The sequence below is a fragment of the Macrobrachium rosenbergii genome, chromosome 42 (genome assembly GCF_040412425.1).
Source record: "Macrobrachium rosenbergii isolate ZJJX-2024 chromosome 42, ASM4041242v1, whole genome shotgun sequence".
Taxonomy (NCBI): Eukaryota; Metazoa; Arthropoda; class Malacostraca; order Decapoda; family Palaemonidae; genus Macrobrachium; species Macrobrachium rosenbergii.
The window spans coordinates 16,362,398-16,377,499 of record NC_089782.1 but is presented as its reverse complement, the minus strand read 5'-3'; the positions used below and the strand labels follow the sequence as shown (position 1 = coordinate 16,377,499).

The 15,102-nt window shown below is 38.7% G+C and overlaps 1 protein-coding gene across 1 annotated transcript in view; it reads left to right on the top strand.

The window, feature by feature from the left end:
* Positions 1-10,818: 10,818 nt before the first annotated feature.
* The window catches only part of LOC136827744 (E3 ubiquitin-protein ligase trim-21-like), a 94,644-nt gene continuing 90,360 nt past the window's right edge, over positions 10,819-15,102 (top strand). Inside the window, exon 1 of the mRNA XM_067085206.1 lies at positions 10,819-11,007. The gene's annotated coding sequence lies outside the window, so the exon portion shown is untranslated. The remainder of the gene's footprint in view (positions 11,008-15,102) is intronic.

The following is a 15,102-nucleotide window of genomic DNA, read 5'->3' as shown; positions in this document are numbered from 1 at the left end:
CTTGTCAAAGGATCCTTGAGCTTTATAACGATTAGCCTATATGAATTTGCAAATAACCTCTTTGAGCTTTGAAGGAAGTCTCTGAACTTTCAGATAACTACAGCCGCTTCAAAATAGCTGGCTAAATATACAAGTGACTCTTTGCTTTTCAGAATAACAATCTGGACTTGCAAATATTTCTCCGAGCTTGAAAATCGATCTGAACTCCAAAGCAGCCATCCAGACTTTGAGAATATCTCTTATTGAACTTTGAAAACAATTGTATTAGCTTTAAAATAATTTCCCATGATTGAAAATACTTTCTGAAGTTTAAAAAGAGCTCTTCTGACCATTGAAAGCCTCACTGACCATGTAAATAGGTACCTGAACTTCTAACATGGGTTTTAGTTTCTGTAAAAGAAAACTACTAAGATGGCCATTTGTCTTTCCGTCAGCACGTTTTCTGTCCGCCCTCAGATCTCAAAAAATACTGAGGCTAGAGGGCTGCAAATTGGTATGTTGATCATCCACCCTCCAATCACCAAACATACCAAATTGCAGCCCTCTAGCCTCAGCGGTTTTTATTTTATTTAAGGTTTAAGTTAACCATGATCGTGAGTCTAGCACCGTTATAGGTGCCAACAATACAGGCTACCACCGGGCCGTGGATGAAAGTTTCATGGGACGCAGCTAAAACTTTCATGGGCCGTGGCTCAGAGTTTCATACAGCAATATATGCTGTACAGAAAACTGTTTCTTCGGCGCATTTTTTACTTGTTTAGTATAGATATGACTCTCTAAACTGTGCTATTACCTCTCCGACCTTTAAAATGACTGTCCTTGCATTAAGGAAAGCTTTTTCAAGTTTACAGGTAACCGTCTGAGTTTCAATATTGCCTTTCAAAGCTTACAAATAAGTCCAGGAATTTTTAAACGGCTTTATAAATTATCTAAAAGCTTTTTCTTTGAACAATTTCTTCCAAAGTTTTTTCACTCTCGGTGTAAATGTCTTCGGGTGGGTACCTTTCAATCTTATCTCCACTATTTATCTCGAATCTTTTACCACACTCGTTTACGACCGCTCAACTGTACATTTATCTATGTTCTCTCTCTCTCTCTCTCTCTCTCTCTCTCTCTCTCTTTTGCAGTATTCGTTAATTCCCTCTTCTCAGCGGGTTTCGCGCCTTACTGAGTTCGCCATCATATCGCTAATCTGATCATCTTCAGCATCATCAACCGTAGTAGTACTTGGTCAGTGAAGAGGATACGTTTGCGACCTTGACTTCCTGCGTGTGAGTGTGTGTTTGTGTGTGTGTGAGAGAGAGAGAAAGAGAGAGAGAGAGAGAGATAGAGAAAGAGAGAGAAGGTATCTTAAGAATGGACAAACAGAACTCGATGAAACTTAGCCCAAATATGTGTCAGAATGGACAGATGACCGTCTCGCGATAGCTAACTTTTGTGGGAAATCAGTTCAGAACTGACACATGTTACTACAGAAATCACCTCGCTCATTATCAAAAAGATATTTTCAGATGCTCGAGTGCTTCACATACTTTAGGTGTATCATTTCTCTATACTGCAAGTGTTCTCGCTGTGTAGATCAAATTCTACATTCACTTGGGACCAGTAATTCACGATCTGGGGCCCTCAACACTGACTGCTCTCATAGTAGCTATAAGTGTAGTTGTCCATGTGTGTTTACGACGTGCTTCAATGAGATGTGGACGCACCCTTAGTGTAGAAACTTTGGCTCATTGGCTATCTCTTTCCCTTATAGTCAGACTCCAGAATTCTCTTCCTATTTATGTTTCCTCATCTTTCAAGAGTGTTGCACCCCACTTTTTTTTATCATTTTACTTTTTTTTTTGCATTTATCTTGCCTGGAAAATTTTTTCATGAGATCCTAGAGCAAAAATGAAAAAATAAGCATCCTCTCTCTCTCTCTCTCTCTCTCTCTCTCTCTCTCTCTCTCTCTCTCTTCTCGAAGATAGAAATATATATTCACATTGACACACACACACACACATATATATATATATATATATATGTGTGTGTGTGTGTGTGTGTGTATATATATATATATACATATATATATATATATATATATATATATATATATATATATATATATATATATTTATTTATATATATATATGTGTGTGTGTGTGTGTGTGTGTGTGTGGGTATGTATCTGTGTGTGCATTTGCTTATTTATCTGCATATCCATTAATATGGAAATTTGTCTTGGTACTTAATAATGCCAAAGTTATGAAGAACCATTGTCTTTGTAAACTTTCCAGGTAAAACTTTACCATGAGCCTAAAAATTAACTGAAGAGGCCTTTTAAATATCATACAGACAAATTACAGAAAAACTGTCATCCCACTAAACGTCCAATGAGATTAGTAAGATGGTAAATATAACAAACAATGTTGCTGAAAACAGCCATGAACAGAAACTAAAAAATCAAACCTCAAAACGAAAAAGAAAGTATTCGCGGCAAATAGCTAAGTTTAAAAGATAAAGAAAGCGAACAGGATGAAACGGCAATTAGGGAATCTTTCCTAGATAGTGCTTAGTACAAGCCCGCTGGGGATTACCGTGAAAACATAAACAAAAGACTGTAAATATCATAAAGATATTACTCCCGGAAAGCCTTGGGGGTCACTATCTAGGAAAGATCCCAATTAGGATTTAACGCAGAAAAAATCAAATTCACGAATAAAAGACTAAAAGTAAAATCACACATTGGGTGGCTGCACCAACGAAAAATGACTGTAAAGTTATGAGTTCGTTTTCCTAATAAACGTAAGGCTGAGACTGGCCAGGATTAACATTCATCCTGAGACTGGTATGCCAGGTTTGTTTGTACGAAGGACCAGTATGGCATAATGCTGGTCAGTGAAAGGTGGCTCAACCAGAATTCCTTATACTTAAAAGAAGATGTAGTTTCGAAAGAGGAAATTTCATTGAAGCTGAAAGGTCCCGGCGTTCCCAGGTTCCACGTCCAGGATATTTAGAACTTATTCCCATTTATCACGGAGCCCCCAACGAGCAGGTAAGCAGGGAACTCCTGAATTAAAGGTCAGCAGGAAGAGTAACCTCTTCCTCACTACTGGGCCTACGTTAAATGAATGGATGCGCAAAGCAAGAAATCATTGTGAAGTATTTCCGGCAATTTTTGAGAATTAAGTAACTATTACGGCCACTGTATTCAAATTCGGTGCACTAAATATCCATCCTGGCAGTGCTATACACTATTTTTTGTCGAATTTTATGGGGGATAAAAGCAGGACGAGCTTCCTCTGTAAATTAATCTCAACGGGAAACCGGGTAGTGGTTTCATAAGACTTGACTAAGTGCACAAAAACATGAAAGTGCAGTAACACTGTAAATGTGTTATACGTGCAGTATTATCCTGACTCACCTAAGTATTACAAACTATGTGGTCTTTCTTCCGAGGCAGAAGAGATGGGTCTTTTGAGCTAAGTGAAGAGCTTTCAAAAGATCCTTCCCTCCAATCTTCTCAAGAAACATCTCGTAGCAACACTGAACGAAAATGATAGATTGGTGTAGAATACCTTTCCGACGTCACTGGATCTTCAGCAGAGACAAAATGGTGCCTGGTACCTTACCTTTTAGTGCCGCTAGACGGTCGGCACGGTGCCGGATACCTGCACGGTGTCAGCGGATCCTGGCTCCAGGCGAGGCGAGTTTATTCCCGGCACGCTGCTTCAGATCTCACGGCATTGTGTTAATAGTGATTTGTACACCATAAAGCTGAATACTGTAACGTCTCGGCATACTTTATGAACATTAAACATAACCTAACTTAAAGTGCTATAACCTGACAAAATTTGAGTCCCGTTTTAGTTTTCTGTAAAAGAGAACTATTGAGATGGCTTTGTCTGTCCGTCCGCACTTTTTCTGTCCGCCCTCAGATCTTAGAAATAACGGATGCTAGAGGGCTGCAAATTGGTATATTGGTCATCCACCCTCCAATCATCAAGCAAAACAAATTTCAGCTCTCTCGCCTCAGTAGTTTTCATTTTACTTAAGGTTAAAGTTAGTCATGATCGTGCGTCTGGCAACGGTATAGGACAGGCCACCACCGTGCCGTGGATGAAAGTTTCATGGGCCACGGCTCATACAACAATATACGCTGTACAGGAAACTTGATTGCGCCGAGGAAACTTCGGCGCATTTTGTACTTGTTAACTTATACCAATAATGTAAAACCTTTATAAGCCTAAAGTTTCACCCTGTTCACATCAGTGCGCGTGCGCACACTCATCAAAATGGCTGCTTCTTGACCGGTCAGATTAGGTTGTGTCAGGAAGGAACCTGGAACCAAATTGTCTTCGGAGGAGAGGATTTTCGGTGACACCCGAGCAAATACAGAGGCCACGATCCATTTCTACACTTTTATGACTTCTGTTGCCCTATGTTCATATTTGTTTGCTAAATTACCTTTTATTATTTCCTTCTTCCCATTTTCACTTTCTTCGTTACGAACAATCCAGTCTATTCTGAGGCCTTTGCTTTAGAAGTCATTGTCATTTTAGATGTGTTTCTCGTGATTGCAGTTGTTGAATAAGAAAAAAAGACGATAACAATATATTCAACCGATGAGTCTCAGACGCCGTTTCTCAGGTTTCCCGGTCTTTTTGTGGTCGTGTGAAATAACATCGTTTCTTTATGGTATCAGTACTTTTACTCGTCATCTATGCTTTCATATTTTTTTTCAAACTGAAAGCTTTTTGGTTTAGCTGCACTCTTGTTAGTGTTGTTGGGTACGTTCTATTCTTTTCTCTCTAGCTACTTTATAACTTTATATATATATATATATATATATATATATATATATATATATATATATATATATATATGCATATATATATATATATATATATATATATATATATATATATATATATATATATATATATATATATATATGTATATAAATATATATATACTGTATATATAAAATATGTATATATACTGTATATATATAATAAATAAGTCTATATATATGCATATATATACATATGTCTATATATGCACATGAAATGTTATATATATATATATATATATATATATATATATATATATATATATATATATATATATATATATATATATATATATATATATATATATATATATTAACTTTATCAATTACAACAATTGTTCTGTGCATTAGTAGAATTATAAAAGGACTATTCAAATTGATGGTATCAAATGGAGTATTTATTCAGAAAAGGTTACAAGCTTTCTTTTCTTGGACAAACAGTTCACATTATCAAGCATCCGTTTGTACGGATACTTGATAAATACTCCATTTGATACCATCCAGTTTGAATACTTGATAATGTGGACTGTTTGTCCAAGAAAGCTTGTAAATTTTTCTGAATAAATACTCCATTTGATACCATCCAGTTTGAATGAGGTCCTCTTAGTAATATGTATATATATATATATATATATATATATATATATATATATATATATATATATATATATATATATATATATATATATTATCCGTAATAAGGGGTGGCTTCAGGGAAAAAGCAACACGGCGAGCACTGACACATTCATACTTCAGTCTCTCCACATGGCCATACCATCTAGATATACAATAAACCAGTTTTTAGCCTGTGTTCACCTCTTTATCTCATCTACCTTTCACCACATTACTGGGCCTTTCATTGTTCTTATGTCACGTGCTACGGAAGCAGCTCATCTCAGTAGCTTGAACCTATTTTCTTTCATTCGCATTCTACATGCACATTTCACTGCAATACAGGAAAGTTGGCTCAACAATCTCTTCTTACATTTCTCAACTTGAAGAGTCGATATTTTGTTGTGTGATGAAATATCGACTCTACTTGCAGAAGTCCTCAGTTTCAGTTTTACACGACCCCCTCCCTCCATCCCCACCTGCGACAGACCTTTTTCGCACCACACCTGCAGCACATTCCTTAAAGAAATACAACAAAGGTATAAGAGTAAAGAAAGCATAAATATTATTAACATTTAAAGAACTACGACAAATGCAATAGCGGTATGGCGAATGAAATCTAGAAAATAACTTTTAAAAATATTTCAAAAAAGTCGTAACATTAACAGAGACAGGAGCATAAGAGGAGGATAACTCGAGAAGAAGGAGAAAACTAAGTGGAAGGGTCAAAGAAGAAGATGAGCACGAATTAAAAGAAGAAGATTCCTCATGAATGTAAACAAAAACTTGGTCTCAGCTCAGGCAACGCGCAAAGAAAAAAACCAGTCTAGCATCATCTTCTTCTGCTTCTTCTTCTTCTTCTTCTTCTTCTTCGAATCTTGCGGACGAGTGAAAGTGAAAGGAGAATCCAGGAAGGACAACGAGTGACACGAAGATATAGACAAAATAGACAATTCTCTCTCTCTCTCTCTCTCTCTCTCTCTCTCTCTCTCTCTCTCTCTCTCTCTCTCTCTCTCTCTCTCTCTCTCTCTCTCTCTTCGTTGTTCTTAATCTCTTAAAAGCAGGTTATAGGCATATGCACACGCTCTCATCTGTGTATAGGTAATATTTTCTAAATCTGTGATAGGACCAGCTATCTATTGTTTTACAATCTGTGACAGGAGTCCATTTTTAGCAATCGCGTTTTTCAATTCTACATTATGATCCCCCTCTTTATCTCTTAAATCAGTAATAGGACATCTTTTTGGCATCTTTTTTATATACCTATAACTGGAATTCCTTTGTATACTCCTTTTCTATAGATATAATAAGACCACTTCTTCAACAATTTTTTTTTTAGTATTTGATGCCATCTACTTTTAGCAACCTTGGGGAAAACTTTTATAGTACCCTTTGGAGGTGGCGTCAGAATCTATGAGAGAAAAACTTCTTCAATATTTTTCTTTCTAAGTCTTAAATCTATATTAGGAGCCGTCTTTGCCATTTGCTCAGGATAGGTGGAGAACATTAAATCTAAAAGGGTACCCTCTCTGCCATTATTTTAGGAAAAAACCAATCAGAGGAAACTGTGTTAGCATTCTTTTAACTAATGCTTTGGAAACCCATGACAAGACAACAGAAAACCCTACAGGTGCATCGCGCCTTGGGAAAGTATAAGACGATCTCTCCCGACTCGTAGTACCGTGGCCACGCTCATACATACTCGTTTGTCTTTGCCTGTACCTTCCAGGCGAGGCCTTAAGTATTTAATTCTAAGGACTGAACACTCCACGTTGAACGCAGCACCACCGGCGGGGTTGTTGTTCTTGCTGTTGCAGATTTAATTGGCCTTATGCCAGCACGGGGTTGGTTGTAACGAGTAAGTGACCTTTCGTTGACGTCCATACTCGGAACACCCAACCAAAAGCCCCAAATCAAGAAGTCACTATGTCCAGGAAATTACTATTGTCCTGCGTGGCGAAAGGACGAGACTAGTGAGTGTGTGTGTGTGTGTGTGTGTGTGTGTGTGTATGTGTGAAGGCGTGTGTGTGTGTATGTGAGGGAGAGCATGAGCTTTATATAGGTTTTTTTAAGGAACTACTCGAACAAAGCTCAAAAGTTGTGCCTCTCCTCACACAACCTAAGTAAGGAAAGGATACCTATAATCTAGTAAAAGAACAAAAAGTCTTTTCATTGAATTCTACAATCTAGTGTAAAAAAAATCCTGCGAGCTAGTTATTAGAATCTTCCTCTCCAGTCTAGAAATACCTACAACCTAGTATAAAAATCCTGCAGGAGCATAACATCCTAGAATCTAGCCTGAAATTCTAGTCTAATCTAAAAACCGAATATTCCAGCCTGAAGAATTGCTCATTCCCCCTTGCTTCCCTAATCAGGTTTTCGTACAATTTACTCGTTAGCTCTTATTTTACTGAACAATTTGTGTTATTTCAACTTATTTTATTAAACAATACGTGATAGTTCCGGCTTGGCTAATGTGGGCACCAGCAGAGCTGGAAGACCAAGAATGACTTGGATGCGCGTGATGAGACAGTAGGCTGGAGATGAGCGGAGATTTGGGGAAGAAAAGAGGCAGGACAGACATAAGTGGTGGAATTTCACAGTTCCTTTATCACACAGCTGGAGGAGATGATGATGATGATGATGATAATGATAATGATCATTTGACTGCACAAGCTTTCTTGCTAATTATCCATTCTACTTAATCCTACAAAACCGCTTCTTTGTTCCATCTTATTTCACTGAAAAGTTTTTCGTGGTAATTACTCATTCTCAGCTGCAGTACTGAGGAGCTGCCACAATTCAGACAAATATCGCCTGTCGTCCTGAAAGACTTCCTCTACAGCCTCGGCTGTGAAACCCGACTTCAAGGACCAACGAATGTCAGCTGATGAGTTCAGAGCCTTTCGTTCGTGTCGCACGCATCCATCACTGACAAAAGTTGTGCAGTATTAGGCAAATGATGCCCATTCACGCTGATACGTGGAAAAGAATGAAAAAACGACGGTGGGATGACTTTTACTGCTTGTCTTCTCCCACGCGTCTCTCACACTTAATTCCGGCTTCTTCTTCTTCTACATCTGGCATACTCATCGGGTCAAAGGTGACGGTGACGTAAGAGAGGGTCGAGACAGCAAGTCCCGATCCTAGGGACATTACGTACTCGGCAGAAGCTTGGACCATTTAAGTTCGTAGTAGTGGGAAGATGGCTGTTACTTTGAAACGGCTCCATTACTCGTTTTATTTTGCCATAAGCTGTACTGGTTCAAGTATATTTTCTTGGTATTAACCCGGCATGTATCCACCTTCGTCAAAGTCCAGGGTAAACTCATGCTGTGACGCCGTATTTAGTACTAGCCTCTCGGGAATCAAAGCAATATATATACCCATTTCTATATTGTGTGATCGACAAATTATACTAATAAGCGATATCTTTGATTCCCGATGAGCTAGTACTAAAGACGGGGTCCCATTGGGCTTCCGCCATGTTTAGTACTAGCACCTCAGAGTGGATACATACCGGGTTAATACCTATTTTTACTATAGTACCATATGTTTGTATAGAGACCAGTGGAGAGAGAGGCTGTACCCAGCCTCTACAATTCTCAAAACCCCTGTCGTTCAGCAATGCTATCCCCCACCATTTTCAGAAACCACGTTCCTTCTTCTTCTTCTTCTTCTTCTTCTTCTTCTTCTTCTTCTTCTTCTTCTTCTTCTTCTTCTTCTTCTTCTTCTTCTTCTTCTTCTTCTTCTTCTAAATATGGGGTCTACGTTCACTGTAATGTTGACATTATTGCAGCCAGATCCTTTGTTCTTTGGTCTTCTCTTTATGATGAGATCTGGCTCAAATATCATTTAGATTCAATAGGGGTTGTCTGCTACTGTTACTGTTTACCTTGTCAGTTTCCTCAGTAGAGCATTATCTCTCTCTCTCTCTCTCTCTCTCTCTCTCTCTCTCTCTCTCTTTCTCTCTCCTTTATTATATCTCTGATGTATGAATTGTACCTCCCAATACACCGCCATTTGATTATTAATCTATACCGTTGTTGTTAACTAGGCTTTGAACTGAACTGGATTTTGTTGAAAACGAAGGTTATTGACATCAATATCCCCTTGTTTTAAAGGTGTTGATTAATATGTGATTTTTGAGAGTCTGTTACATACGGCGTGTCTAAGTTGTAAGTAAAACCAAAATAGAGAAAGTCGATAGGATTTACTGTAGTTAGACCTAAATGTAAGGTTTTCTTTAAATGAAAATAAAAGAACACTTAATTTTAGATGCCTGACTGTAATCATTGTTCGGATTTTAATGTTCATCGAATGCTTTCACATTCTTTCAGTCAGTAGTACGACGTATCTTAATAGACATTGAATTTTTGTTGCTTTCTCTTCGCCAGCTTTCTATATGTCCTTACTAGAATTATTTGCATCAGTCATACTGTTTTTTTTCTTTTCTTTGGCTGGTTTTTTCTTTGGTCCACTTTTTTTCTACGGAATGTCTATCGTTTGATCCAACTTTATGGCAGAAAATCTCTGGTGTTTTTCATGGCCATTTCTCCTGTTGTAGTTTTGTATTCTCTTGACATTTCCTTGTTATGTTCAGTAAGATACACCAAGTTTTTACTGTCCAGTCCCTGTTACTTTTGTTGCCAAGTCTTCACTTGTTTCAGTTTTGTGTTCTTTATAAGATTCTCTTCAGTATTCGGTGCTTTTTTTGCATATAGCCAGATCATATTACGTATTCCTTGCTAGTTCAAGTTGTCTTGTCCTCACGAGATTCGTGTGTCTGTTAAATTCTAAAATCTTGTGTCATATCTGAAGCTCCTCCATTTTTTTATGCTTCTGTTTGTTCTAACCATCCATATTTTAGTAGCTAACTGGATGATGAAAGAAATATGAAGATAAGATTCCTGGACCCAGACACTTCGATAAGCATGCCCAGGAATCCATAAGATATTGAAAACCAAGAGAAGAAATCTGGCATGATAACACTGAAAAAACAACGCTGATCAGTAGGGCTAGGCTAGGCACACTAGAATTAAATGATATGCATAGGTTAAAATGGAAAGATACAAAATGTGTTTGCTGTGAAGAAATAACTGAAAAACTTACAACATTTCTTACTCTACTGCCCCGCATTTAGTGACATTTAAATACGTATAGATGTGTGCAACAGCCATATCAAGAAAATAAAGAGGAATTAATGGCTAATATCCCTCTATTTGCAGATCTGTCGAAAGAAGAAATTGAAAATAGGAAGCAATTTATAAAAGATTTATGGTGTTACCGAGACAATTAACTTAAACACAAAGACAGAAAGAATAGAACGAACAAGGGAGCCGTTTCAAAGAAATTTCTTTCTACTACTACTACTACTACTACTATTAATTCGGCTTTGCGTTTTTAAATTGCTTTCGTTATTCGGCTGACTTAGGCTATAACAGCACTAATATTAAAGGCACCAAGTGACGATTGTAGTTTCAGAGCTACCCAGGACTGATTGTGGGTTGTCTCTTAACATGTACCTATATAAGTAACAGAGAAGACACAAGAAAACCATGGTAAGTGTCATTTGTTTTGATTATTCTTTTGCTGGCTCTGCTGAAAACTTCTGCTTTCGCTTAAAACACTTAATTACGATTAAAATGGTCGAGGTTATATATATATATATATATATATATATATATATATATATATATATATATATATATAAAAAAATTTTTACGGTAAAACTATAGAATAACTATGCATGGACCATTACCTTGAAAATTGGGTTTTCTTATATGCCTACTTTTAGTGTTGCTGATGATGAAGGTGGTGTTGTATATTGGTGGTCAGTTATCATTAACCTCACATCTCTATCGGTGACCCTTTGAGAGCGGTGGGTTTTGGTTGTGGTAAAACACAGGGAAGGAGAGTGGACATTTTATCGTTATGATGGCCACCCTGGAATGGTTCCGAAGGCATATGGGAGATATATGTTCAAGAAGGGATTGGCTAAAAAAAAAGCATTTATAAAAGGAGCTATACTAACCTAACCTAGTGCAGGGGCGTCATTTCAGATTTTTGTTTGGGGGGGCAAAGACAGTTTGGCCAGCAAAGTGAGCCTAATCAGCCAAGTTTTTTTTTTTTTTTTAGCTATTTTATGTGTTTTTGAAGCCACATGAGCAAGCTATTTCAGCAAAAATTATATACTCCCACTACTATATGTTTTATTTCATCATCACTGGTAGCTAGTAGACAGACAAAGATCAAGAAACATAATATTTCAGAGAAATTTTTTATATTTATGATTGCACATTTAAATAGAAAACATGCTGTTACTTCTTGGGGCTTGGGGGTGAGGAGCCAAGTTGAGGCTTTGGGGGGCAACTTGGGTCTTGGGGGGGGTAAGTTGAGTCTTGAGGGGGGGCAGTTGACCTCCCCAGCCCCCCCCAGATGATGCCCCTGATCTAGTGGGCCGTGTTACTTAGCTGGGGGTAGCCCCAGTTGAAGGAAACTCCACTTTTTACCAAAAGTCCCCCCTATAACACTACGCATGCACAATAGCATTCCAGGATGGCCAGCATACAATAACATAACAGTTCTGAGGTTAATTACAGGTTAATTACAATCTACACCAAAAAATAAAGGTAAATTCTTGATAAGCAACCAAAATACTAGGCCTGTAGAAAAAGTCAAATTCCAGGTCAATTATAGAAGGTGAGTTATACTATAGTACTGTATATATATTATATATATAGAAAATGTGTTGTCGTTCCTTCCAGTTCTTAGTGTTTTGGGATGAGGTTGGTTTGCCTAGCCTAAGCCCTTTGTACCCTTGGTCATGATTACCAGTAACCCACAAGGTAATACTACAGAATAGTTGCACATACGTTAATGTACGTTTTGGGGGGAATGGAAGGCAAGGGAAGCTTGGCCCTTTGGCCATGTTAGGGCACAGTGCCCTAGGATAAGTTAAGTTAAGGGAAGGTTGGGTTAGGAAACATTCCTGTTGAAGTATCTTTGATGTGCTTTTAAGCAAGGCACGGCCCATGGAAATAAGTCTAGCTTGAGCAATTCTTGTTCAGTTTTACCCCTGGTTCACCGTTTAAGTCAACAGAGGTGCGATGAGTTCCCATCGGAAACAAGGGTCTGAACCATAGAGGGTAAATGATATCAGAAGGTGTTATCCGTATACCAGTACTACATAGTTCGGTGGTCTTCCACCAGGGCTGCGCTGCAGAGCCTTGTGGCCATTTTGAAAGTCTTTTAACCACTCAAATTGAACAGGGGCTTGGTGCGATTGTGATTTTTTTTTCTATATCGCATTAATGGTACGATGCGCAGCTAGTAATTGCCAAAATTGGAAAAACAATTCTTCAAGAAAAAATGGGATAATGTTTGACAGGTAAACAAAGCATAATAGAATTTATTTATCCTTAATTTTGTGCTGGTCAGATATATGTCATCTTAGCAGTAGCTCCTCTTTCTCTCTTTAACATGTCTGATATATTCAGCTAATTATCGTGGCACATAAATGTGGTGGAAATTTAATTTTGATATCAACATCATTAATATTGTACATACCACATGATATAAAGTAAGAACGATCTTGATCGTTATTAAAAATGCTTAGTAGTACGTAGGCCTGTAGGTACTATAATGCTGTATGTGTCACCCAGTCTCATCTCTTAAGCATGTTACACTGATGCATGAGGACACCTGCTGTATTTTGTTGGTCATTAAGAATTATCTGCAGTATATAGGCTTCTAAGATAATATGGTCTATGCCATCATTTTTTTCAGTTTTAGACATCAAAGGCATGATACAGTATATACTATTTTTACTTATAGGACTTACCTGGTAGTTACATATAGCTGTCGTCTCTGACGCGCGGCAGAATTTTAAATTTCGCGCTAGCGCTATAAACACATAGGTGATCCCTCTACCAGCGCCCTCTATAGGTAACAAGGAACTATCCCAACAATGTTCTAGAACCCATTAAGTTTTCTGCCGAGAGACCGGCAACACGGTCTCGTTTTGTGGTTGAATTTTTTGTCTGCAATTTATACTTAAGTATTTCTTTGTGGTTTTTTGCTAGCTAGCGCTTTGCAATTTGTGGTCGGAATTAATTCTTTGTACAATATGTCTGATTCTGGTTCCCAGTATAGATTTTGTGCTTTAGGCTGTAGGACTCGTTTGCCTAAGGCGGCTATCGACCCCCATTCAGTTTGCTCTTCATGTAGGGGTAAATTTTGTAATTCAGAGAATACATGTGAGGAATGTATGCATCTAACAACGGATGAATGGTCAGCCTTAGAGAAATATCTACGGAAGTTAGAAAAGGACAGAGTTAGGAAAGCTTCGCAGAGGTCATCATCTGCTAAGTCTGTAGGGCAGGTAATTCAATCACGCAGTCGGAGTTGGATCATCTTCTCAAGAGTATTTTCGCTGTTGTGGAGGTCATCAGTTTCCTTGATTGGTCAGTGGCGGCTCTGGCTAGGAAAGTCAAAGAATTCGGACTTTCGGATGCGACAGTCGACGGATTTTCACTTCGTAGTCGACTGCATAGACAAGGGGGTATGCGATTGTGCCTTGAGCTAACTTCAGTTTTTGCAACCGGAGTTCTGAAGAAACGACAACTCTGGTGCTCTTTTTTTGGCGAAGGGTGTTTCCCGCAGCCAGAGGTCTGCTCTCCTCTTTGCCCCTTTGTCGAAGGACCACTTGTTCCCGAAGGAATTAGTTCGAGAGACTGCTGAAGCTCTCACACAAAAAGCAACACAGGACCTGTTGGCTCAGTCAGCAAAGAAGCCAAGAAGACTACTCCGTAGCTACTTCCACCAAAACTTCGGTGTTTTCGGACAATTCCAAGACGTTCAGGGGCAAGTCTGCTTCTTGGCCCTTTTCCAAGTTTCGTGGGAAAGGAAAATCTTCTACTCGACCTTCCCAATTTTCAACAAAAGAAATGAGTGTGCTGTCCTCCACATAGCAGTAGGTGCCAGACTCCAGTCGTTCTCGGAAGCCTGGCAAAAGGTCACTCAAGATCCTTGGACCTTACAGGTGATCCGAGAGGGGTACTCCATCCCATTCCAACAAAAGCCCCTCTATCGGACGCTCCAGTCGTTTTTTTCCAGCATACTCCAACGACTCTCAGAAGTTTTGCCGCCCTTCGAGAAGAAGTAGAAGCACTACTAAGGAAACGAGCCATCAATTAGTGCCGACCCCATGCTCTCCGGGGTTTTACAACCGTCTCTTTTTAGTTTCAAAGCGCCGGGAGGTTGGAGGCCGGTTCTAGACGTGAGCGCATTGAACGTTTTCGTAAAGAAGACGAAATTTTCGATGGAAACAACAGAGTCGGTGTTAGCATCTCTTCAACGGGCGACTGGATGGTCTCGATAGACCTCCAGGATGCGCATTTCCACGTTCCAATCCATCAGGAATCAAGGAAGTTCCTGAGGTTTGTTTTCCAAGGCAAAGTTTTCCAGTTCAGAGCTCTTTGTTTCGGACTGTCAACTGCACCTCAAGTGTTTACAAGAGTTCTGTCAACGGTGGCGTAAGAATCTTCACTTGCAAGGAATAAGGATGTCAATGTATCTGGACGACTGGCTTCTGAAAGCACACTCCAAAGCCAAATGTGTGGAGGACTTAATGAAGACATTATCTCTGGTAAAGG